Source organism: Triticum aestivum, chromosome 7A, assembly GCF_018294505.1.
Source record: "Triticum aestivum cultivar Chinese Spring chromosome 7A, IWGSC CS RefSeq v2.1, whole genome shotgun sequence".
Classification (NCBI taxonomy): domain Eukaryota; kingdom Viridiplantae; phylum Streptophyta; class Magnoliopsida; order Poales; family Poaceae; genus Triticum; species Triticum aestivum.
The window spans coordinates 7,320,637-7,347,393 of record NC_057812.1 but is presented as its reverse complement, the minus strand read 5'-3'; the positions used below and the strand labels follow the sequence as shown (position 1 = coordinate 7,347,393).

General features: G+C 45.3%; 1 pseudogene; it reads left to right on the top strand.

Annotated features, from left to right (window-relative positions):
* Positions 1-26,296, top strand: part of LOC123152745 (putative disease resistance protein At3g14460) — a 48,562-nt pseudogene extending 22,266 nt beyond the window's left edge.
* The last annotated feature ends 461 nt before the right edge of the window (positions 26,297-26,757 follow it).

Genomic DNA, 26,757 nt, shown 5'->3' with positions numbered 1-26,757 from the left:
AGGGTGCGGGGGGTGCTCGGCGGCGGTGGAGCGGGCCGGGGAGGGTGCGGTGGGTCGTCGGCGGCGGTGGAGCTAGCGGGGGAGGGTGCCGGGGGGGATCGAGGTCGAGATGGAGGGGGATAGCGATCGAGATGGAGGGGGGTAGAGATCAAATTTGAAAAAATATTCATGAATTCAAAAAGTGCCCATGAAATTTAAAAATATTCATGAGTTCAAAAAGTGCCCATGTAATACAATCGAGAAATGAAGACTACGATTTAAATACAATCGATCTTAGCTAGCTATCTGTTCACAATCTTCTTGCCCTTCTTTTTCGCAAACGGAGTTCTTCTGTGGAACGGACGTCCTTTAGGTAGGGTGGTCCTGCTTCTTCTTGTGGTGTATGCTGCTACTTCATCGTCGTCGTCATGTTCCATCTTCGGGTCACCGTACTTGTTGAAGTCTTGCTCATTGGCGACTCCATCCATTCCGATGATCATCCTTTTGCCTCTCCTCACGACAACACGACTGGGCTTTGACGGGTCGGTAATGAAGAAGCATTGGTCCACTTGGGAAGCCAGTACCCATGGCTCATATTTCGCGGTGACGTTTGCGCCCGCGGTCTTGGATTTGGCTTCGGGTATAACCATGGTGGTGAAATACCGGTCTTCTTTTAGGACGCTCTTGGCCCATCTGACACGGAACATAGGGACCTTCTCTCCGGCGTAGCTCAGCTCCCAGATCTCCTCGATCCTTCCGTAGTATCTGTCCTTGTCGTTACCGGTGTAGGATTCCATCATTACCACAGAGTTCTGATAACCATCGCTCTTCACGTCCTTGTCCTCGGTGTAGAATGTGTAGCCGTTGATATCGTACGCCTCATAGGTCATCAGGTTGTGCTCGGCGCCCTGTGACAAGGCGAATATGAGTTGTTCTTCCATGGAAGAATCCTCATGTAAAGGGTACGACAGAAGCTTCTGCTTGAACCAACGCGTGAAACATGAGTTGTGCTCTTTGATTATATCTCCGTCCGTCCTCTGTTGGCCTCGGTCATTGTACGTCTTCTCAATAAAGGTTTTGTGCTCTACCACCCAAGGATCGACCACGTCTATGTGTTGTAGCGCGACTAGGTTTGCTCTTTCAAAGTCGGCGAGTCGACCCTCGAAGTCGACATGCATTTCACGGCGAACCTCATGGTGACCTCATCCAGCGAGCCTGCCGAGGTGCCTGTTGACGGGCAGACCAATGGGGTTCTCGATGCCTAGATAATTCGTGCAGTAGGAGATGCACTCTTCGGTCAGAAAGCCCCCGGCTATGCTTCCCTCTGGATGTGACATGTTGCGAACGTATCCTTTGATGACACCATTCATCCTTTCGAACGGCATCATGCTGTGCAGGAACGTCGGCCCGAGTTGGATGATATCCTCCATGATATGGACCAGCAGATGCACCATAACATTGAAGAATGCGGGCGGGAATACATCTCCAGCTCGCATAGTATCACCACGATCTCTTCCTGTAGCCTTCTGAGTTGCCTCATGCCAACCGACTTCCGAGAGATGACGTCGAAAAAGTTGCATAGGCCAAATAGCGTTTCACGGATGTGCACGTCCATGATCCCACGGATTGCAACTGGAAGTATCTGCGTCATCAGCACGTGACAGTCGTGAGACTTCATCCCGCTGAACTTCTGCTTCGCTGGGTCTAGGTATCTGCTTATCTTCCCCGCATAATCGTAAGGAAGTTTTACTCCTACGAGGCAGGTGAAAAACTGCTCGATCTCCTCCTGACTTAGAGTGAAGCACGCGGGAGGGTAGTCATTTCCGGTCTTCTTGGCCTTTTTGCCTTTGCGACGACTTTCTGTGTCCTACTTTGCCTCATCATCATCATCATTAGCGTGAAGCTCCTCCCTGATGCCCATTGATTTCAAGTCCGCCCTTGCTTTCGGCCCATCTTTGGTCCTCTCTGGCATGTTGAGCAGGGTACCAAGCAGACTCTCGCACACGTTCTTCGTGATATGCATGACATCAAGGCTGTGAGGCACACGGTGGATCTTCCAGTACGGCAAGTCCCAGAAAACAGACCTCGTTTTCCATACCTTCAGCGGCGGCTCTGGCGCCTTTCGCTTCTTTCCCGGCTCTAGCGCCTTTTGCTTCTTTCCCGACAGTGGGCAATCTTTCCAATTTTTCAACAGCTCGTCTATTTCCTCGCCGCTCCTCATACGCGGGCGTCTTCGGGGTTCGGTTTCACCATCGAACAGATACTTGCGTTTTCTCCACGGGTCATCGTCGCGAAGCCACCTTCGATGTCCCATGAACACGGTTTTCGAAGACCCAGGATCTCTATCTAGCTGGTGATACATTGTGTCATCCATGCACCTGACGCATCCAAAAAATCCGTGGACCACCTGCCCCGCGAGATATCCGTAACTGAGATAGTCGTGCACCGTCGTGAGCAGTGCGACTCTCATAGGGAAATATTCTTTCTCTACGGCGTCCCACGTATTGGCTGGCGTTTTCCACAGCGTGTCTAGCTCCTCTTTCAGCAGCCCCAGATACAGATTGATGTCGTTCCCTGGTTGTTTCGGCCCTTCAATTAGCATACTCATGTGAATGTACTTCCTCTTCATGCACAACCAGGGGGGAAGATTGTACATCCACACAAACACAGGCCAGGTGCTATGTGTGCTTCTCTGGCTGCCAAACGGATTGACTCCATCGGTGCTCGCGCCCAGCACGATGTTCCTTGGATCGTTCCCAAATTCTGGGTCTTCGAAGTTCAGCGCTTGCCACTGGCTCGCATCCTTAGGGTGACTCAGCATCTTGTCTTTTTTATTTATCTCTGGATCATTTCCGTCATTTCTCGCTTCTTCTCCTCCCTATCCGCGTGCCAACGCAGGAGCTTTGCTACCTTAGGGTCCGCGAAATACCGCTGCAGACAAGGAGTGATCGGGAAGTACCACACCACTTTTCGAGGAGCTTTCTTCCTCTTCTTGTATCGAGTGACGCCGCACACCGGACATATGGTAGACTCCGTGTGCTCGTCCCGATAAATGATGCAATTGTTCATGCACACATGGTATTTCATGTGCGGTAAATCCAGAGGACACATGATTTTCTTCGCCTCCTCGAAACTGGTCGGGCACTTGTTCCCCTTGGGAAGACGTTCGTGCGAGAATGACATGTTCTCGTCAAAGCATGCGTCGGTCATTTTGTGTTTTACCTTCATCTCCAGAGCCATGAGCGTTACTTTCAGGCGGGTATCCTCGGGCCTTCATCCTTCATACAATGGAGTAACCACGTCTATCTCCAGTTGATCCAGCTTGGCTTTCTCTCGGGCGGCAGCTCTTTTGTTATCCGTCTGCTTGAGAAGCAGCTCTTGAATATGAGGGTCCTGCACCCATCCTCCATCGTCGTCTACTCCGACATCTTCATCTTCATGATCGTAACCTTCATCTTGATCTTCCTTATCATCATGTCCGGCATATTCTACATGATGACTGTGTACAACATCACCGTCGTGATCATGTCCTGGAGATTCTTCGTCTTCTCGCCCGCCCTCGCCGCGGTGGTTGTCTTGCTTCCCTTCCTCATTTCTTGCCCGGCCCCCATGGACGACTTCTAGTCATCTTCATCACCTTGCCACCGATAGCCATCCATGAAACCACGCAAGAGCAGGTGGTCCCGCACCTGCCCGGAATCCGGGTCCGCAATAAGGCTCTTCAGCTTGAATCTTCGACACGGACATCTTATCTCCGTCTCGTTCTTTTGAAGCATCTTGGCCTTCCAGATGCTCAAAAACCTATTCATGATGCCTTCGGTCATCGTGCGAACCATGGTCGCCTGCGGGGTAGAGCAAAATGATATTTTAGAACCAAGAAAAAATTTGGCATGACTTTCCCTAAAAATAGGACCAAAAAGAATACATAGTGCCAAAATTCTCGCCGAAATGGAAATGAATCAATTTTCCGGCAAAATATTGGCAACTATCGCATTTCAAATACCGGTACCTGCAAACACAAACATATATGCAACACCACAAACATACATAGATCTAGCAAGGCCATAAAAAGTGCATGTGCACGTTGTTGGAGCGAGCTAGGGAGAAAAAAAGTAGATCTACAACATAAAGATAGCTTTCCCCTTACTTACCTATCAAAAAAAGATAATTTAACCACTTAATTTTGATGAATCTATGGTGCAAATGAGGTGAGGAGGAGGAGGCAGCTGACACAAGCTTGGAGAAGGAGGTGGAGGGAATGAAGTGGGGAAAGTGAGTGTGTAGGTGTGGCTGTCCAAAATATCTAGCTGGTCCCAGGTTACTAATGGCGCACCACACACACATGCGCCATTAGTAACCCTCGTTACTAATGGCGCACCAGCTTGAGGTGCGCCATTATAAGTTTTGCAAAAAAAATAACATAGTAGTGGCGTACTGTGTTGGTGGTGCGCCATTACTAGTTAAACTAGTAATGGCGCACTCTTCCCTGGTGCGCCATTAGTATTTTTGGAAAAAAAATTGTTACTAATGGCGCACCATGGGTCTGGTGCGCCAATAGTATCTACCACACTAATGGCACACCGTCTCATGGTGCGCCATTACTATATACTAGTGGCGCACCACATGTCTGGTGCGCCATTAGTGACCATATCATCTATAGCCCATTTTCTAGTAGTGTGACTTTGTATTAGCCTTTGTATCCATCGTATGTGCTGTGACTATATTGTCTAATGCAGAAGTGGTTTCACTTTTGCCGCTCGCACTCCGGCACCTGTTGTCCTCTAGCGTCACTGTAAGTGCATCTAGTGCCACCCCTAGTTGGTTTTGGAGTATTGACGACAAACCTAGTTAAGGGACTAATGTGTTTGTGAGAATTGCAGGATAACACAGGTAGAAGTCCCTCATTGATTCGGTTTTACTACAAGAGATGACCCCTAAAACTGTATGAAGACATTGAAGTCAAAGGTGGTATATGAAGATATTCACATTGAAGACTATGACAAGAGAAGACACTATATGAAGCCTATGGAGCTCGAAGACTTAGATCTTTCGTAGTTCTTTTTCTTTTGTGTTGAGTCATAGGAACCACCGTACTGTTAAGTGGGGTCCAAGAGAACCAGTCAGAATGACTGAAGTGATGCCTAAACCAAAAACCTATGTCTTCGAGTGAAGACTATGAGAGCGAATCTTGTCCAGAGTCGGACAAGTCAGCTTTGCTTGTAGCCTAAGTAAAGTTGCCGTGTGAGTTTGAAATCTGACCGTTGGAACACGTGTTAGTTCCTTAGTGACCCAGGGTCATTTCGGACAAATCAGGTCGGGTTGCCAAGTGGCTATAAATAGCCCACCCCCTACAACCATAAACGGTTGGCTGCTCAGATTGAAAGCACGGCTTTGTCGTTTGAGAGAAACCCACCTCGAAGCCTTTGAGAGAGAATTCCTTGCGAGGATAAAGCCCTAACCACCAGAGCCAGAGAGAATTGGGCATCACTTAAGTCTTCTTGTCCGTGTGATCTGAAGACTTATTACACTTGAGGACTGTGCATCCTCCAGCCGGTTAGGCGTCGCGTTCTGAGCTTCCAAGAGACATTGTGGATTGCCAGTAAACGAAGTCTGTGAAGGTTTGGGAGTCTACCTTGAAGACTTACCAGAGTGATTGGGCGAGGTCTATGTGACCTTAGCTCAAGGAGAATACGGTGTGGACTGGGTGTCCTGAGCTACGTGTTCAGGACTGGGTGTCCGGGACTGTGTGTCCTAAGGTTTAAATACCTAGCCGCTCCAACCAGACGTACAGTTGTCATAGCAACTGGAACTGGTTCAACAAATCATTGTCTTCAACGAGTCACTGGTTTCATCTTCACTTCACTTTACTTACTGTTACTCCTTGTGAAGTCATTGTATGTTTGCTCTATCATTTGTCTTCACTGAGTGACTGCATGTTCTGTTTGGCTTCACAATATCTTCCTACCTGATCCTTACTACCTAGCTGCTATTAGTCTTTGTGCTTTCACTTCATTGAATACTTGACTATGGTTAGCCTAGTGTAGTCTACCTTCCGCTGCATGGTAATAGGTTTAATTTTATCGTTTGTCTTCAAAACTTCTATGTTCTGAAGACTTCCATAAAAATCTCCTATTCACCCCCCCTCTAGTCGATATAACGCACTTTCAATTGGTATCAGAGCAAGGTGCTCCCTTGTTCTGTGTGATTCGGTTTAACCACCTGGAGTTTTAGCTATGTCGACTGCAGGGATAATTAAAGTCTCTGCTGCATGCCCCGTCTTCAATGGAACTGAATATCCCTACTAGAAGAATAAGATGCGCATGCATCTTGAAGCCATTGACGTCGACCTATGGTATGTCGTCGAGAACGGCGTTCCCAAGACTGGAGAAGGTGTCACTGCTGCTGATGTCAAAAAATTCGTTCAACTGGACTCTACTGCCAAGAATATCATCTGTGGTCATCTGACCAAAGGACAGTATGGCCGTGTGAGTGCTTTGAAGACATCCAAGCTGGTCTGGGACTGGCTCTCCAAGTTCAATGAAGGCATCTCAACCCAGAGAGATCAGAGAATCAGTGTCCTTCGCAACCTCTTCAACCGCTTCAAGCGAAATGACAATGAGAATGTCCAGCACACATTTGACCGACTCACTGACATCACAAATGAGCTTCAAGCCCTCGGCGCCATTGAGATTACCAAACACGAAGTCGTCAAGACGCTGCTGAGATCACTTGATAGTTCGTTTGACATCCTGGCCCTGATGATTCAAGAACGTCCTGATTTCAAGACACTCGATCCGTATGACATACTTGAGAGGCTCAACACACATGAGTTTCAGCTTTCGGAGAAAAGAGATATCTACGGTCCAAACTATGGGCGAACTCGTGCCTTGAAGGCAAAAGCTGTCTCCTCATCTGAAGAAGAATCTGACAGCAGTTCTGATGATCCTGAAGACATTGGAAGGGAACTTGCTATGCTTGTTAAGAAGTTCCAAAAATTCACCAAGAAGAAAGGCTTCAGAAAGTCTTCCCGATCAAGTTCAAGGAATGATGAAGCTCCTGCTCATGACTACAAGAGGAAAACACGTCACAAGTGCAAGAAACTTGGCCACTTCATCTCTGAGTGTCCACAGTGGGACAATGAGAACAAAAAGAAGAAGAAGAGCAAGGAATATGACTCTGACGACAAGAAGAAGAAGAAATACTCAAAGTCTTCTTCCAAGTCTTCCTCAAAGTCTTCATCACACAAGAAGAGCTCATCTGGCAAGGCACGTGCGTTTGTTGGCAAGGAAATGGATTCAGAGGAGGAGTCTGCTTCTGAGGAGGCGGAGGTGGAGTCTGAGGAGGAATCTGACTCAGGCGTCGCAAGTCTGGCTACAGCATACGTTGCCAAGTCCATCTTCAACACTGAAGACAATGACTTCATCACCGATACCGATGCAAATGACAAGGACTACTCCGCTTCTACCTACTACTTCATGGCACGCGGTGCCAAGGTAAACACACGCACTACTCACTATCAAACATCTAGTGACGATGACTCTGAGTGTGGTTCAAAACCTAGCTACAAAACACTTGCTAAAATTGCAACTAAACAACAGAAAGCTATGGAACATATTCAAAAACTGTTAGACAGAAGCGATGATCTGCTAGGTGCTGAAATGACTCGATCGGAATCCTTAATTGAAGACATAAAAAATCTTCACGTTAAGTATCAGGAACTTGAAAGTCGTCATGAAACTCTCTCAACAACTCATGAAAAGCTTTCCTATGATTATCTTCAAAGGAAGCAGGATCTTGAGAAACTGAGAGCGGTTCATGAAGATCTTCAAACGGAAAATGAGTCACTTCGCACCAAACAGATCAGTCCCGCTCAGGAAGGATTTGAACCACCATGTCTTAAATGCATTGAGCGTGATAATGCTACTTCTGTTGCTGAATGTTCTACTGCCACTGCTGTTGCAATATCTTCAACTGTTGATGTGGTAACTAACCCCTCTGCTGAGGATACCATCGCTATTGCTGATGAGAATGCTAGGTTGAAGACATTGCTTGAAACAGGGATGTACAGAAGTCTTCAAGGGCATCAGACACTATGTGATGTCCTCAAAAAGCAGATTCTGAAACCGAAACCCTAGGAAAGAGGGTGTTGGGTTCGTAAGGAAAATGAATGCAGATGGCTCTTACTAGAAACCTGAGCAGTACCCCAAAACCATGTGGGTTGCTGCAAAGGAACCTTCAGCAGATCCATCCAATCTAACTGGCTTCACTTGTGCTAACCCCATTATCATTGATGAATCCTTTGATGCAAACTATATACTGTTTAAGAATCAGAATGGTGAAGTGTTTGCTAGGTACATTGGTACTAACTGCAGGAATGGACCGCCTATGAAGAAGATCTGGGTTCCGAAAAGGTGTCTGGAAAATCTTCCTGTGAATGTCTTCATGACACCTCACGTGAAGAAGACAAACCTCAGACCAAAGGCTTCATACGGTCCAAAGGCTTCATACAGACAGAGGACTCACCCGAGTCGCACTAACGCAAATGTTTTGCAGGGAAACCATACTCAGGCATATGAATATGAGAGCGGTTCATCAAACCGCCATGTTCATAAGACCAAGAACTATTCTGCTTATTCTTATGAGTACTATTGTCCGCCTGCAAGACTGTTTGCTAGGGCTTCAAAGCCAAAATTCTCAGATGCTGCACTTAGACTTATTGCTTCTAAGCCACCCTTGAAGATGTGGGTGGCTAAGAAAGCTTAACTCTCTTTTGCAGGGAAAGGTCTCCAACAGAAAACCAAAATCGTCTGACGCTATTGCTGGGGACCTTAAACATCTTGTAGGGCGCAAGATCAAATGCCCAAATGGTCTTACTATGTACTTCGTACCTGAATCGCTTGCTACTCTCCCTATTAGTCCTAACCTGGATCTAAGATTTCATAACCCACTGGTTCGTCAAATGTTTTTGCTTCACAATGCTCTTGGTGAAGCCTATCCCCCTAACTGCACTGTAGGGTACGACACCAGCGTCTTCAGAATGGATTATTGATAGTGGGTGTACAAATCACATGACTGGCAAAAGAAGTCTTCTTATGGACTCAACCTTACGTCCATCCGACAAGAGCCACATCACATTTGCTGACACTGGTAAAAGTAAGGTATTGGGTCTAGGTAGAGTTGCAATCTCAAGGGATCAACACATGGATAAAGTCATGCTTGTTGAATCCCTTGGCTTCAACTTAATGTCTGTCTCAATGCTTTGCGATTTGAACATGATCGTAATGTTTGGAAAATATCGTTGCCTTGTACTAATGGAATCTGACAAGTCTCTAGTGTTTGAAGGGTATCGAAAAGATGATTTGTACGTGGTAGATTTCTCAGTAGGGCCACAGCTTGCAGTATGTCTTCTAGCAAAGGCTTCAGAATGCTGGCTCTGGCATCGGAGGCTTGGACATGCTGGCATGAGGAACCTCCACACCCTTGCGAAGAAGAAGCATGTCATAGGCATCGAGGGCGTCAAGTTCAAGAAAGACCACTTATGCGGTGCCTGTGAAGCAGGGAAGATGACGAGGGCCAAACATCCCTCGAAGACAATCATGACCACTACTCGACCCTTCGAACTGCTTCACATGGATCTTTTCGGTCCCACTCATTACTCAACTCTAACTACTACTGCTTGCCTCTATGGCTTCGTTATTGTTGATGATTATTCTAGATATACTTGGGTGCACATAATCCTTTACAAGACTGAAGTGCAGGATGTCTTCAGACGCTTCGCCAATCGAGCTATGAACAATTTTGGCGCCAAGATAAAGCACATCAGAAGTGACAATGGCACTGAATTCAAGAACACTGGCCTTGATACATATCTTGATACCTTGGGCATCACACATGAATTCTCGGCCCCGTACACGCCACAGCAGAATGGCGTCGTCGAACGCAAGAACAGAACACTAATTGAGATGGCCAAAACAATGCTAGATGAATACAAGACCCCAAGAAAATTCTGGCCCAAAGCCATTGATACTGCATGCCATACAATCAATCGTGTTTATCTTCACAAGCTACTGAACAAGACATCTTATGAGCTCCTTACTGGCAAGAAGCCAAATGTCAGTTACTTCAGAGTATTTGGCGCAAGGTGCTGGATCAAGGACCCACATCACACCTCAAAATTTGCACCAAAAGCACATGAGGGTTTTATGCTTGGATATGGAAAGGATTCGCACTCCTACAGAGTCTTCAATCTCTTTCATTACAAAGTGGTTGAAACAGTGGATGTGCGGTTCGATGAGACCAACGGTTCACAAAGAGAGCAGCTGCCAAATGTGTTAGATGAAGTTCCATCCAGTGAATCAATCAAGCTAATGGGAACTGGAGAAATTATACCTTCTGAAGCTCATCCTGAAGAAGAACTTATCATTTCAGCACCTGATCAACATGAAGACAATGCTCAGCCTGAAGACATTCCTTCCAACAATGACAATGAACAGCAAGAGCAAAGTCTTCGCCCAGTACATCCTCGCGTTGCCAATGAAGTGCAGATTGAAAGAATAATTGATAGCATCAATGCACCTGGTCCACTCACTCGTTCAAGGGCAACTCAGCTAGCAAATTTCTGTGGGCACTTCGCATTCGTCTCAATAGCAGAACCCAAGAAAGTTGAAGAAGCCTTCATGGAACCTGAATGGATTCAAGCTATGCAAGAAGGGCTTCAACAGTTTGAGCTGAATAATGTATGGGAACTGGTTAAGCGTCCTGATCCACGGAAGCACAATATAATAGGCACCAAATGGATATACCGCAACAAGCAAGATGAGCATGGTCAAGTTGTCAGAAACAAAGCTCGTCTCGTTGCTCAAGGATATACTCAAGTGGAAGGCATTGACTTCAATGAAACATTTGCTCCTATGGCTAGACTTGAAGCCATAAGCATACTGCTGGCCTATGCAAATCATCATAACATACTTCTATATCAAATGGATGTGAAGAGTGCCTTTCTCAATGGCAAGATTGAAGAAGAAGTTTATGTTGCACAACCGCCTGGCTTTGAAGATCCAAAACATCCTGACATGGTATACAAGCTCAACAAGGCACTGTATGGCCTCAAACAAGCCCCTCGGGCCTGGTATGACACACTCAAATACTTCCTGAAGAGCAAAGGCTTCATACCTGGTTCCCTAGACCCCACTCTTTTCACGAAGACATATGATGGTGAACTGTTTGTGTGCCAAATATATGTGGATGACATTATCTTTGGCTGCACCAATCAGAAGTATAGTGAAGAGTTTGGATATATGATGCAAGAGCAATATCAGATGTCCATGATGGGGGAGCTGGAGTTCTTCCTCGGTCTTCAAATACGACAACAACGCAATGGCATCTTCATATCTCAAGAGAAGTATCTCAAAGATTGCCTGAAGAAGTTCGGTATGCAAGACTGCAAAGGCTTCACAACACCAATGCCAGCCAAACATCATCTGGGTCCTGACGACGATGGTAAAGAGTTCGATCAAAAGGTATACCGCTCCATGATTGGTTCTTTACTTTATCTATGTGCATCTAGGCCAGATATTATGCTTAGTGTTTGCATGTGTGCTCGATTTCAAGCGGCACCAAAGGAGTCGCATCACTTAGCTGTGAAGCGAATTCTTCGATATTTGGCTCACACCCCAACTCTAGGATTATGGTATCCAAAGGGCTCAGAGTTTGATCTGGTTGGATTCTCGGATGTTGATTATGCTAGTGACAAAGTTGATCGCAAGTCTACATCAGGCACATGTCACTTTCTGGGACGATCACTTGTATGTTGGTCTTCAAAGAAGCAGAACTGTGTATCTCTCTCCACTGCTGAATCTGAATACATTGATGCTGGATCTTGCTGCGCTCAGCTTCTGTGGATGAAGCAAACACTCAAGGACTATGGCATTCATCTGAAGCAAGTGCCACTTTACTACGACAACGAAAGCGCCATCAAGATTGCTAACAACCCAGTTCAGCACTCGAAGACAAAGCACATTGAAATTCGTCATCACTTTCTCAGAGATCATGTTGTGAAGGAAGATATTGATATCATACACGTCAACACTGAAGAGCAATTGGCAGATATCTTCACCAAGCCCTTGGATGAGAAGAGGTTTTGCAAGTTACGGTGTGAGCTAAATATCCTGGAATCCTCAAATGTCCTATGATCAGGCACACATCCTAACCCTTATGCATATTGATGACTTAGATGTGCAACACACACAGTAAAGTATATCTTCAATCAATGAAGACATACATTCTAAGTGTGAATACATTAATGTGGAATTTGACTTCGGAGCGCCACGATAATTGTGCGCCGTGTCTGGGTCTAATACTTCCTATACGGTGGGTAACGCCACCACCAAACGTTCTATTTTGAAGTATTTCACTCATGGCGTTACCTTGCAATGTCTTCCCATTTGGTTTAGCTTCGATCTCAACATATTTTCATGATTATCTTCACTATGTTGATTATATATATATACTAGTGTTCTGTCCTCTACAGCATTCACTTATAGCTATGTCTTCGTGTTGAATCTTTTGAACTAAGTGAATGTGATCGGACCCTAACCTCTCTATGCTTTCTATCTCAAACTCTATCTCTCCAAGTCATATGCATTCTATTGAAACTGTCGAGTGACTTCTCTGCGTCCTTGTCAGCAGAAGATATAGAGACAACCATTAAGTCCGTTTTCAATGCTCATTCCTCCACATGAAATCCAGAGAAGTAGGAATGACCACCCGACAATCCAGGCGTGCGTGGGACGTGGAACAAACCCCAAAATTACGCATAATGGCCACGTGTTCCTCAGATGCGAATCGCCAGGGGCACCTGTGTAATAGCACAGTGCCGCACATGTGCCTATAAATACACACTCACAGCGGTCATTATCTCTTCTTCCACCCTCGCACGAACCCTAGCGCCACCGCTAGCTCTCGACGACGCCGGCGACGAAGCGCTTCGCTGCCGCAACCTCTCCAACGCCGTCTTCACGCCGACCGCGGACATCGTCCTCTCCACCGTCGTCGTAGGTGTCCTCTGTCGCCAAGTTAGGGCACGGAAGAGTGAACTGCTCGGCCCCATTTCCCACTCCGTCTAGCAGTTCTCAGTGTGGTAAATAAAACTCCCTTTTTACAGCACCATTGATCCTATTGATCTGTCACTTTCTACCACAAGCAGTTTCTGTTCACACAAGCTAGATCTCTCTCATACTGCATCTCATAACATGCCTAGTATATTCACTTGTGCTTCACAAAGTAGTTAGATTCCTCACTTGTACTGATCTGTGGATTCGTACAAATCTGGAACCAACTTCTTATCTATGAGTGAATGTCTTCGCACGCTGAGGTCAATGTCTTCTAAACAGATTTATCTTCAAAATCTTCTGAGAATGCATATGACCTCTTCCCCTTCCCTCGCACCTTAATGCTGTCACAGGTACATATCCGTGGGAGAATCCTTTGGTTCTCATAGTCTGCATTCATTTGCAGAATTCTTACAGCATCACATAAATTCTCCCGAAGCCAGTTCCTGTTGATCCAGCAAACGAAAACCTTTGAAGCCTTTGAACGTCTTGAAGCCTTTCAAGTTAAAGTTTATGGCTTCAGAGAAAGCAGCAAGGAAGGGTGGCAGAAAGCGTCGTGGTGAGACCTCCAGAGATCTGCCAGATGAACTCTCAGAAATGTACAAGACAGATCCTGAAGAGGATTACAGTCAGCGCAAGACCCGAATCCAATGGATTCGAAGATATTGGGCAGAACAATGGTTCAAATACAGATTTGTGACCCAGGAGTATGCTGAGAAAAACGCCATCAAGAGACCGTGGGGTGACATCCTATTCAAGAATCTTCTACCCAGGTCCAGAGATGAAGCCATTGCTCAAGGCTTCTATCCATGCATGGTTCGTGGACCACAACCTGCTGATGCACGCTCGTCGTCACTGCTATGGTGTCGTGACGACAATCTGTTCAAGCGCAACTTCCAGTTTGCTCAGAACTCAGCAAAGTAGAACAAGAAGACTTTTGGGTTAGACTTCAACCCTGGTCCCTCATCTCCAAGGGCAGATGGCACACGACATGCATAACCAAATGTCATCGGTCCTTTCGCCAACCTTGAAGGCCTCATCACCTACATCTTGGTTCAAGGGACTGCAGTGAATGAGCCTGCAGCTGACACTGAGTCTGATGACGCACCTGCAGTGCCGAAGCCAAAGCAGTTGAAGAAGCCAAAAGCTTCAAAGCCAGCCCCTTCACCAAAAATCTCAAGGGCGAAGCCATTGGCAACTGCACCTCCTGAAGACAGTGTGCAGTCTGAAGACTTATCACGCGTCTCCAAGCCCCAGAAGGCCAATATGCCTCTGTCTCACACTAGCAAAGAGCTAACAGCTGCTGCCATTCTGCGCAACGACGACATTGATCTGTCAAGTGATGAAGATCTTGCAGATGACGCTCTTGAGCAACTCATCAAGAGCAAAGAAGAAGCAGAAATCTTCAATGATCTGCCTCTCTTTGATGTCACCATCATCCACAACTTCATTGACGAGTGGTTTGACACACCAAACATCAGCTTTGAAGATCTGCAGCTACCCATTGGCCTCAGTGTCGCCTTCCAAGGCGCCATTGCTTCAGAACTTGCTATTGCCCAGTGCATTGTTGAACTGAAGCAGAAGATTGACTATGAAAAGGCTAAGTTCAAGAAGCATATGGCCAAGCTCAGCGTGCAAGAAGTGAAGAACTTCAAGACAATGATGCACGAACTCAAGGAAGCCTTTGTGAAGAAGCGTGCAGAAGCTCAGGGTTTGCGTGAGCGCATGAAGACTCTGGCTGACAGATGTGTGCAAGCCTATAATGAGGCTGAGAAGCGCAAGGCGCTTGGGCGTCCTGGCATCGACCCCAGGATGGCCGCAAAGAAGAAGAAGAAGCCTGCTACGGCTGAACCTGATGCATCAAGGCAAGAAGCAGTTCCGATTGTCTTCCCAACTAGACTGACTGGCTCGAAGCCAAAAAGCCGGTCAACAGCTTCAGAGCTCAAGAAGACAAGGACTGCTGAGGCTGAAGCCAGGAATAAGAAACACTCTGAAGCCTCTCCTACTGCCCCCTCCAAGAAGAAGAGGAAGACCAAGAAAGCTCGGGCTGCTTCCACAGAGCCCTTGATAGTTGAACCCATTTCTATGGTTCATCCTGATGCAGAACGTCAACTGATAGTTCATGAGCCTGCTTCCACAGAGGCTCCTAAAGCTGAAGACATTCCAGCAGCTGATCCCATCGCTGCTGAAGACATTGGTCCTCATGACAATGTAGAAGATGATGCAGTCCTTCCTCATTTTGAAAATAGCGAACTCATCAGCATTGGTCGTCCACTGACGCCAATTGCACATGATGCTTCATGGGCGGATCGCCCACAAGAGGAAGAAGACTATGAGGCCCAGCCCACTCCAACTCCACAGGCGTCGTCTGCGCTCCGCAGGCTTCGCAAAGGTCCAAGGCCTCAAGTCTCTGCTGAAGACATTCCGGCTGCAACAGCCGCAGAAGAAGAAGTACCACAAGATCCCACTCCCCTGTTCCATCAAGAAGCAGTTCTCCAGGAGAATGTGCTTGTGACCGACCCTCCAGCTAGTCAAGTGGAGGATGAAAATCGTGAGGCTGCCACAACCACCAATGAAGCTAATGTGGAGCCCTCCCTAGCAAAAGCTTCAGAAGATAGCGAAGCCACTGATCCCGCCACTTCTGTTCCTGAGTCTGCTGCTGGTCCCCAATTCAACTATCATGTTGAGCACAGACCTCAGGTCCAGAAGCCAATTCCAAGACTGCCAAGGTTTCCAGGTCCTGCATCAGCACCTGGCTCCTTCAACATCAATGGCTTCAGGGCAGACAACACGTTCTTCAATAGCTCCAGGAACCCCTACTCAAGGGAAAGGATATCATCTGATCGGTTCTGGAGCTATCCTCAGCGAAGCTATTACTCTTGCATTCTTTACAACCAAGGTCGCATCTCCCCACACAAGCGCCTTGATGTTGAAGCTATAGCTGGTCTGCCCTGTCTAGAAGAAGCGTTGGATTGCTTCAAGCAAGTGGGTCTGCTGCAGTTTGTTACTGATGAAGAGCATTGGAATGAAGAGCTGCTGCTACAATTCTATGCCACACTTCACATCAAAGGGTACAACAGAGATCCGAAGACTTGGGTCCTGGAGTGGATGACTGGCAACGTTCATCACGAAGCCAATGCATTTGACATCATTGAGCTCACTGGCTTGCCCACTCCTGGCGATCTCTTCGAGCAAGGATGTCAGCTGCATGCTGAAGCTATTGAGAGCATCTTTCAGCGGCCAGAACCTGATATGAGTCAAATGCTCAGCATGATGAAGCCATTGCCCCAAGATGCTGCGTATCCCACAGAGTTCTTCGTTGAAGACCTTGAGTACCTGCCCAGAACCATCTATCACATCATCCGGCGAACTCTCTGGCCTATCAAAGGGCACTCTCCAAATGCCAAGCTTCAGGGTGCAATGAAGACTTTGGTCTTCTATATACTTCATGGCAAATGCTTCAATGCACAGGACTTCTTCATACGCCAACTTGCTGCATCAGGCATTGATCTGTTTGGTTTGAAGTTCTACGCCCCTTGGGTCATGCGGCTGATCAAGCTACACTCCGCCATCTCGTATCAGCCCTCAGCCCGCAACCATCGGATCTTCTTGCCTGATGTGGACATGTCTACTGAAGCCATATATTCTGAGCCTTCCAAGCAACCTCTAAGTCTTCAGAATGCAGACCATCAGAGTTTTACTCAGAACGTTGAAGGCGTTGAAGCAGTTTCTCGGGTGTATCCTTTGGCTGGCACTACACGTGCACCACACCCTGCTTCCACTGAAGCCACTGACAATGCCACTGCTCCAAGACCCAAGAAGCGCACTCGTGTTCTCAACGACCGAGAGCTTCTTGTGGCTCTACATCAGAAACAGGATAGGCATCATGACTGGGTGAAGCGTCAGATGAAAAGCCTCTTGGTGGATGTTAATCGCACTCAAAATCTTGCCACCAAGAATGCTTTCGTTGCCCATGAAACCTGTCGCCGCACATGGAAAGGGCTCACGATGATGTGTTCTGAAGCTGATCTTCAAGAGGATGGCTTCTCTGAGAGATTCAAGTTTGACTCCACACCTCCTCGAAGGGTTGTGCTGCTAGGAACTCCATCCCTTGAAGACTCTGAGTTCTCTTCCTCTGCTGCCACAGTGACTGCCAGAATTATTGAGGAAGAAGACGATGCTACTTCACCGCCACCTCCTTCAGCACCTCCAAGCTCTTCTGCACCGCCAAACAACACCAACAACCCTGCTACTTCACCTACTCCTCATGGGAACGAGTAGAGGCTCTATGTCTTCAAACCTTTTTGGTCATTACTGACAAAAGGGGGAGAAGCATATGAGATTGATAGTCTTCAAGCGGGTCCATATGGGCGGGTGCTTTATATTTTGCTTTGTGCTTACAACTCTCTTTTTGCTACATGTGGTTCTTATGAGTTGTAACACTTAAACTAGATGGTCGTCTGCTACTTATTTGCCACCTTGTTTTGCGAAGATAAATTCCGCATGTGCGACGATAAATTCCGCACTTAGCTCATTCTGCAGATGTCCATTTTCCATTATGCATGTCATTATCTTCATATACTTTCACATGCATAGTGGATTGTCATCATAAGTTGAAGTGGATCTCCACAAGTACAACCTGCCATGTGCATTTGCATTCCAAAAGCAAATTAACTTATATGCACGTCTTCAGGGGGAGCCCTTGCAACTTATGAAGACAATTCCTTATCCTTTACAATTTCACAGATTATATTCCCCGTTGAAAACTTCAACTAGTTTGTCATCAATGACCAAAAAGGGGGAGATTGTAAGTGCATCTAGTGCCACCCCTAGTTGGTTTTGGAGTATTAACGACAAACCTAGTTTAGGGACTAATGTGTTTGTGAGAATTGCAGATAACACAGGTAGAAGTCCCTCATTGATTTGGTTTTACTACCAGAGATGACCCCTAAAACTGTATGAAGACATTGAAGCCAAAGGTGGTATATGAAGATATTCACATTGAAGACTATGACAAGAGAAGACACTATATGAAGCCTATGGAGCTCGAAGACTTAGATCTTTCGTAGTTCTTTTTCTTTTGTGTTGAGTCATAGGAACCACCGTACTGTTAAGTGGGGTCCAAGAGAACCAGTCAGAATGACTGAAGTGATGCCTAAACCAAAAACCTATGTCTTTGAGTGAAGACTATGAGAGCGAATCTTGTCCAGAGTCGGACAAGTCAGCTTTGCTTGTAGCCCAAGTAAAGTTGCCGTGTGAGTTTGAAATCTGACCGTTGGAACACGTGTCAGTTCCTTAGTGACCCAGGGTCATTTCGGACAAATCAGGTCGGGTTGCCAAGTGGCTATAAATAGCCCACCCCCTACAACCATAAACGGTTGGCTGCTCAGATTGAAAGCACGACTTTTGTCGTTTGGGAGCAACCCACCTCGAAGCCTTTGAGAGAGAATTCCTTGCGAGGATAAAGCCCTAACCACCAGAGCCAGAGAGAATTGGGCATCACTTAAGTCTTCTTGTCTGTGTGATCTGAAGACTTATTACACTTGAGGACTGTGCATCCTCCAGCCCGTTAGGAGTCGCGTTCTGAGCTTCCAAGAGACATTGTGGATTGCCAGTGAACGAAGTCTGTGAAGGTTTGGGATTCTACCTTGAATACTTACCAGAGTGATTGGGCGAGGTCTATGTGACCTTAGCTCAAGGAGAATACGGTGAGGACTGGGTGTCCTGAGCTGCGTGTTCAGGACTGGGTGTCCGGGACTGTGTGTCCTAAGGTTTAAATACCTAGCCGCTCCAACCAGACGTACAGTTGTCACAGCAACTGGAACTGGTTCAACAAATCATTGTCTTCAACGAGTCACTGGTTTCATCTTCACTTCACTTTACTTACTGTTACTCCTTGTGAAGTCATTTTATGTTTGCTCTATCATTTGTCTTCACTGAGTGACTGCGTGTTCTGTTTGGCTTCACAATATCTTCCTACCTGATCCTTACTACTAGCTGCTATTAGTATTTGTGCTTTCACTTCATTGAATACTTGACTATGGTTAGCCTAGTGTAGTCTACCTTCCGATGCATGGTAATAGGTTTAATTTTATCGTTTGTCTTCAAAACTTCTATGTTCTGAAGACTTTCATAAAAATCACCTATTCACCCCCCCTCTAGTCGATATAACGCACTTTCAGTCACACAATCATTGATGATGGATTTTGTATGCGTGTTGTCGGTTAGTGTTGAATAACACACACCTAACCAGAGAGGATTCGAAGGTGGGAGAAGGGGAAGGCTCTGGAATTCTGGTCGGGACAACCTCATCCATTCATCCCAGGTACAGATATTTATAGAGCTCCATTTTTACACATAAGACCTCTAGCTTTCCTATTATACAAAAGGAGTACCGACACTCCCCCTCAAGATGGGGCGAAGATGTCAATAAGCCCCATCTTGTTACAAATCCTCATAAATGATACAACACCTATCCCTTTTGTTAATACATCTGCAAGCTGATCTACTAATCTAACATAAGAAATTTGGAATAACCTTTCATCTAATTTCTCCCGGATAAAGTGCCTATCTATCTCAATATGTTTAGTTCTATCATGACAAACAGGGTTGTTCACTATGTTAATTGTGGCCTGATTATCACAATACACCGGAATAGGTGCACCGCTGCACAATTGCAACTCAGTTAGCAATATTTTTAGCCACATTAGTTCACACAACCCTGAAGCCATTGACCTAAACTCCGCTTCCGCTGTCGAGCGAGCTACCACACTCTGCTTCTTACTTCTCGAACTAACCAAATTTCCTCCGACAAAAATGCAGTAGCCTGAAGTTGAACGTCTATCATCTAAGCATCCAGCCCAGTCCGCATCGGTGTACCCCTCGATTCTCAGATGTCCATGATTAGTGAATAGGATTCCCTTCCCAGGACAACTCAATAAGTATCTTAGAATTCTATTCATAGCATCTAAGTGGCTAGTTCTAGGGTCATGCATGTATCTGCTTACAATACTAACAACATATGCTATATCTGGTCTCGTATGTGACAGATAGATTAACTGCCCAACTAGCCTTTGGTATTGGTACCTATCAACGAGATCACCACCATCTGCAGAGATCCGATGATTCTGTTCTATTGGTGTGACTGCAGGTTTGCATCCTAACATCCCCGTCTCCTCAAGTAAATCAAGCACATATTTCTCTGTGAGAGATATATACCTTTTGGGCCATATGCAACTTCGATTCCCAAGAAGTAGTGGAGATATCCCATATCCTTGACTTCAAACGACTTTGCTAACATCTTCTTCAACTGAGATATCTCCACCTCATTGTTACCTGTAATCACAATGTCATCTACATAAACAAGAAGTATAGTAACCTGATCACACTGACATTTAAATAATAGGGTATGATCTGTATTGCTTTGCCGATGACCCATGGAACAGATTTCCTTTCAAAACCTTCCGAACCATGCCCTAGGAGACTGTTTTAGTCCATAGAGAGATTTTGTGAACCGACACACTTTACCCTGTATTTCCCGTCTTCTAAACCCAGGAGGAATTTCCATATAAACCTCCTCTTGCAGATCTCCATGGAGAAAAGCATTTTTAACATCCATCTGGAACAATTTCCACTTCTGATTTGCAGCTATCGAGATTAAAGTCCTAACAGTACTCAATTTCTCCACTGGAGCAAACGTTTCATCATAGTCCACTCCATAAGTTTGACTATACCCTTTTGCAACTAGCCTAGCCTTATATCTTTCCACCTTACCATCTGGAGTTTGTTTAACTCTAAATACCCATTTACAACCCAGAACTTTCTTATCTGCAGGGATAGAAATAAGTACCCATGTTTGGTTCTTATCAAGTGCTGCCATTTCCTCTAACATTGCTGCCCTCCCACTGGTGCGCGTCGGTCCTAAACAAACGGTTTAAAACCCCTTTCCACAACGGCATCTGGAACCGTCTCCAAGTGAGTGCGGGCAATAGCGGGGGTCCTTCCTACAAGACCCAGAAACCGTCGGGGATATGCCCTCTTGGCACACACGTTCGGCAAAATGAGGTCGTGTGCGACCGGCGAGCGCTCAAATACGGAAATACGTATAGTACATATAAAAAATACAATTATACGGCGAAATTGTTTCCGGTCGCAAGTACATCCCACACAGTCAGTCCCCGCTAAACGTTTCCATTCGTATGCACATCCCACACAATCGCTCCAAGGAAAACGTTTCTGTTCACAGGTACATCACACACAATTTTTCCCGTTAAATCATTTGCGTTATTGAATGTAGCACACACGGTCCATAGAAGAAACTGTGTGGCAAAGGCTGTCCCTGACACACCGTTTTTATGTGGTAAACGTTTGCGCAAGGTGGCCTAATGCAAACAGTTTTCAAGAGAAAGTCGTGTGTGATTGTTCATTGATCCAACACGGATTATTCCTAGAAACTATGTGCGTTGCCTGAGGTCATCGCCCACGGTATTTTTTCAACAACCCATTTGCAATATCAAAACCCAATTAGCAGGCTAATTCGCCATTAGCAGGCTAATTGCCCTATTATTAATAATCCATTTATTAATATAATTGACATTCATATTAAGCACACAATATATTTCATTTCCATATTAAGGAAGCAGAATTTCATAATTGAAATACATCAGAGTACAACATGATATAGCTTCAGCACTCAGCTACCCCATTACACAACTACACCAGCAGCAAGTTCCACATGCAACATGTAGAACCTTTTGAAATTAGCATCATAAACGGCATATAGACAAATGCATCTCATCTGAAAAACTGCTGAAGCGGAAGGCGAATATTGAGCCTTCATTCATGTTGATGGTCTTTGCAACTTTAGGCCAGTGCCTGTGGATGATTGACCGTCCGTCCTTCGACCTCTTCAGGAACACACTACAAGAAATATGTCAACTTATGACCTTCTGTCGGTGACACTCGAAGAATTGGTCATAAATTTATGACCATTTCAGACCAATTGGTCAAAAGCTGTTCGGGGGGCTCCAAACCCTAAACCATTGCGACCATTTTGGTCAGAAAGGTCGTAATTTCCTCACACGAAAAGGTCATAAAGCAAACAGCGCTAGTCCGCTGCCTTATTTCTAGTTGTTAACGACCAATATAGATGGTCATAGCCTTGTAAATTGTGGTGGGTTGCTATGACTAGGCGCCACCTCATCAGTTTTGCCTATGTGGCATGTCCATGTGGCAGTTCTTGCCCTAGGTTGTGAAGCAACCTATATTTCTGTCATTCCCAAAATTCCCAAAAAAATCTCATAAATTCTTTGGGTCATATCTTCGTCAAATATATAAAAACCTTCCTTGCCTAGTTCAAAAATAATTCAAAAATATTCATTTTCCTATTCTGTTCAGAGTAACAGTTTGTGAAGGAAGTACCACTTTGGCATGTCCAAATAGTATCCATTTTCTACAGTGCTTTCCTATGCCCAAATAACCATCCTCCACCAAATGCCAGCTCAATCCATTCATTATTTTGAGCTGAGCTTCAACATTCATATTTATGTCCAGTGTGGTGGTTTGCAAAGCAAGTACCACCTAGGCTCCTCCTTTTGAGCTGAAAATTTGTGAAGACGGTCTTCTTAGTAACTGATCATCCTCAGCCAAAACTCACGCCCATTATCCATGTACATTTCCCGTACCGCTAATCAAACACTTGGCTGCTTATTCATGTTTGAGCATCGATCGGTCTCCTCGTGAGAATCTTATGTTGTGATTTTCTTCCTAGCACCTACCTGGGGAGTGTCCAACCCACTAGACATGCCTAGGCCGCCCAGAACACATGGCAACGCCACAGTCACGCGGTGACCACGTGGCGGGCATGCGAGCTTACGCGCTCTAGAGTTGGGGCCCTCGGCCACCGTCCAAACCTCGATGTCTCTCCATCAAACCATGTATTTCTGATTAAATAGATACTTATTTACCTAGAAATGATTTTTGAAAAAAATAAAGAGCAAACTATGACGCAACTGCAGTTCAAATTTGACCCGCTTCCACCTGAATCGACGGGAATTTGTCTTTTTCACCAGAGGTGGATCAAAAATTTTGACACCCAACCATTTTGTCAATTGTGCATTAAATATGGCCTAGTATTTTAGAAAATTTATTTGGTCCAATTTCGCAACAAATATATGGTAGGTCCTTCACAAAAAAAACTCATTTCAGGCACTCGGAAAATGGAAAATGGTTTTTTCGTCCAAAGAAAATGAAAACTTCCTTAGGCAACATTGTTTGCCATTCCAATATGCACCCTTGTGCACAATATGAGATCATTTGAACAAACTATGCCATGAATGTGGCCATAAGATTGATCGTTTGACTTGAAAGCCATGAATCTTCACACTTGATAGCTCATTTCTGAGAACACTTTTTTAAAATAATTGCCGTATTACAAGTTTGTTATTTTTCCTAGGAACTTGGCCACATATAATGACACAATGCAAAGGTTTTCCAATTTTTTGATTTTTTTTTAATTTCTTATGCCCGTTTCAAAATGCGGTCAAAACGGCGGGCTTGACCGCTCCTAGCTAGTGGTTGAATCTTGGAATTTTTTTGGTGTTTCTATGATTAAATAGATACTTATGTACCTAGAAATGATTTTTGGAAAAAATAAAGAGCAAACTATGAGGCAGCTACAGTTCAAATTTGACCCGTTTCCAACTAAATCGACGGCAATTTGTCTTTTTTCACCAGAGGTAGATCAAAACTTTTTTCACCCAACCATTTTGTCAATTGTGCATTATATATGGCCTAGTATTTTATAAAAATGATTTGGTCCAATTTTGCAACAATTATTTGGTAGTTCCTTCACAAAAAACCCTCCTTTCAGGCACTCGGAAAATGAAAAATGAATTTTCCGTGCAAAGAAAATGAAAACTTTCTTAGGCAACATTGTTTGGAATTCCAAGATGCACCCTCATGCACAATATGAGATCATTTGAACAAACTATGCCATGAATGTGGCCATAAGATTGATTATTTGGCTTGAAAGCCATGAATCTTCACGCATGATAGCTCATTTCTGAGAACACTTTTTTAAAATAATTACCATATTACAAGTTTATTATTTTTCCTGAAAACTTGGTCACATATAATGACACAATGCGAAGGTTTTCCAATTTTTTGATTTTTTTTTGAATTTTTTATGCCCGTTTCAAAATGCGGTCAGAACGGCGGGCTTGACCGTTCCTAGCTAGTGGTTGAATCTTGGAATTTTTTTGGTGTTTCTATGATTAAATAGATACTTATGTACCTAGAAATGATTTTTGGAAAAAATAAAGAGCAAACTATGAGGCAGCTACAGTTCAAATTTGACCCGTTTCCAGCTGAATCGACGGCAATTTGTCTTTTTCACCAGAGGTAGATCAAAACTTTTTTCACCCAACCATTTTGTCAATTGTGCATTATATATGGCCTAGTATTTTATAAAAATGATTTGGTCCAATTTTGCAACAATTATTTGGTAGTTCCTTCACAAAAAACCCTCTTTTTGGGCACTCGGAAAATGAAAAATGAATTTTCCGTGCAAAGAAAATGAAAACTTCCTTAGGCAACATTGTTTGGAATTCCAAAATGCACCCTTGTGCACAATATGAGATCATTTGAACAAATATTTGATAGGACTTTCAAAAAAACTCATTTTGAGCACTGAAAAATGAATGAATTTTTTTTATCTTGAATCGATCACGACCAATTTATATGGTCATAAGGTCATCAAATGGTTTGCTGCGTTCTGATTGGACCATGGGCATATCACGCGGATCACGCATCAACCACTGTCGGATGCTTCCGGATCCAACGGCCCAAACCCACCCGAGCCGAAACCCTAGGTCTATCCTCATGAACATTTTCCACCCACTCCCCGCCTCCATTCTTTCTCTCGTTCCTCCCTCCCCCGCCTCCATTCTTTCGCTGCAGATCCACCACCCACCCCAATCCCTCTCCCCGATCCAGATCGACGACGACGGCCCCCCGTCGCCGCCCCCTCCTTCCCCATCCCGTCGCCGCCTCCTCCCCCCTCCCGCTACTCCGTCTGAGGTGAATAACGGTCGTCTCCTGCTGGACGGGTACGCCGTGGTGGCCGCTGACGGGCCCGGGGAGTACCCGGTCATCGCGGAGGCCAGGGCCGGCGACGACGCGCTCGGCGTGGTCGTCGCCCCCGGCACCGTCGCCTATGTCATGACCGGAGGTGCGGCGGCGGCTAACTACTACTACTACTACGCCCTATCTATCTCTCTCCGGTGCTGCGTGCGTTCTTGGTCGAGCTGACGATGCGGCTGTGGTTACTGTGTTGGCTATTGGGCAGGGCCGATTCTCGACAGCGCAGATGCCGTCGTGCAGGTGGAGGACACGGAGCAGGTTGCCGCCACGCCGGGTGGGTCGAAGAGGGTCAGGATCTCGGTGCGGGTACCGAGGGGCACGATATACGCAGCGTGGTATGCGAATTTTTCGATACTTTTGCCAGTGCTTGCTAGTTTTATATGATCTCTGTTTATGGGGATTAACCACGGGTTGTGATACTATGAATCTCTGTTTATGGGGATTAACCATGGGTTGTGATACTATGAATTTGATGGGTTGCTATAGCCCATGCTCTGCAGCCGAGTCAGCTGCGCCTAAATTCAGTTTACATGTTTGACATGATTACTGTTTCATCTCCATTGTAATGAGCTCTCCTTTGTTTTGGAGGGTAATGATGGGGTTCTGATTTGTAATACTATGCATTTGATAGATAGCTATGGTCCACGCTCCGCTGCCATGCCAACTGCATCCAAATTCAGCTTGCTGTTTCATCTCTTGTCTTGTAGTCTGGAAGCACGATTATTGTTTATAATCTTGTAATGAGATTATTTGTGTACAAATGAATATCAGTTGCTACCAGTGTTCGAACAGAACACTCGATGCAATAAAAGATCTGTCAAATGTTGTATGCACAACTATGCATTGTCTAGTAACACAGGTTCATGCTTTCTCTATAAAGATCGGCCACAATCATCTGTGGTGAATTTTTAGATAAGTATGTCAATACATAACTAGTAATGTAAATGGTGTGACGCAGTTCTAAATATAAATGCAAATAGCTTGTGAATGTCAATCTCATGTATTAGGGTCCTGTTCTTGTAAACCTTATGTAAAGCTAAAATTCTTGTTGTGTGCAGGGCGGCTAGTGATGCAGCAAACCAAGCAGTAGCAGGCACACCAAGCAGCAGCAGGGGGAGGGTGTTAGTTTAGCTTGGCCGCTGTTAGTTTAGCTCCTTGGTAGTCCCTCGCTCTCTTGCAAGCGTGTAGAAATATAAATGGTAGCTGTAGTCCCATGAAATAGAAATGGTAGCTGTAGTCCCATGTAGCTGTAGTTCCTGTACTCGGTCTGCCCTTTGTTGCTTCATTTCTATGTTAATCCAGTCTCTGTTGAATGTATCTACTGTCTACTGTTGTGGCTGTTGAAAGAATCCTTTGTGTTGAAAGAAATGAAATGGTTTGGATACATACGTACATGCTGAGATGTAAGCTGGAATAGCCATATGCCCTTGTGATGTCAAGCTTATAAATGCATGTTGTGGAGGCCCAAAATAGACTGGATTGTAAAAGGGCCGAGGCCCAAAAAAGAAATGAATTATAGAAGGCTACG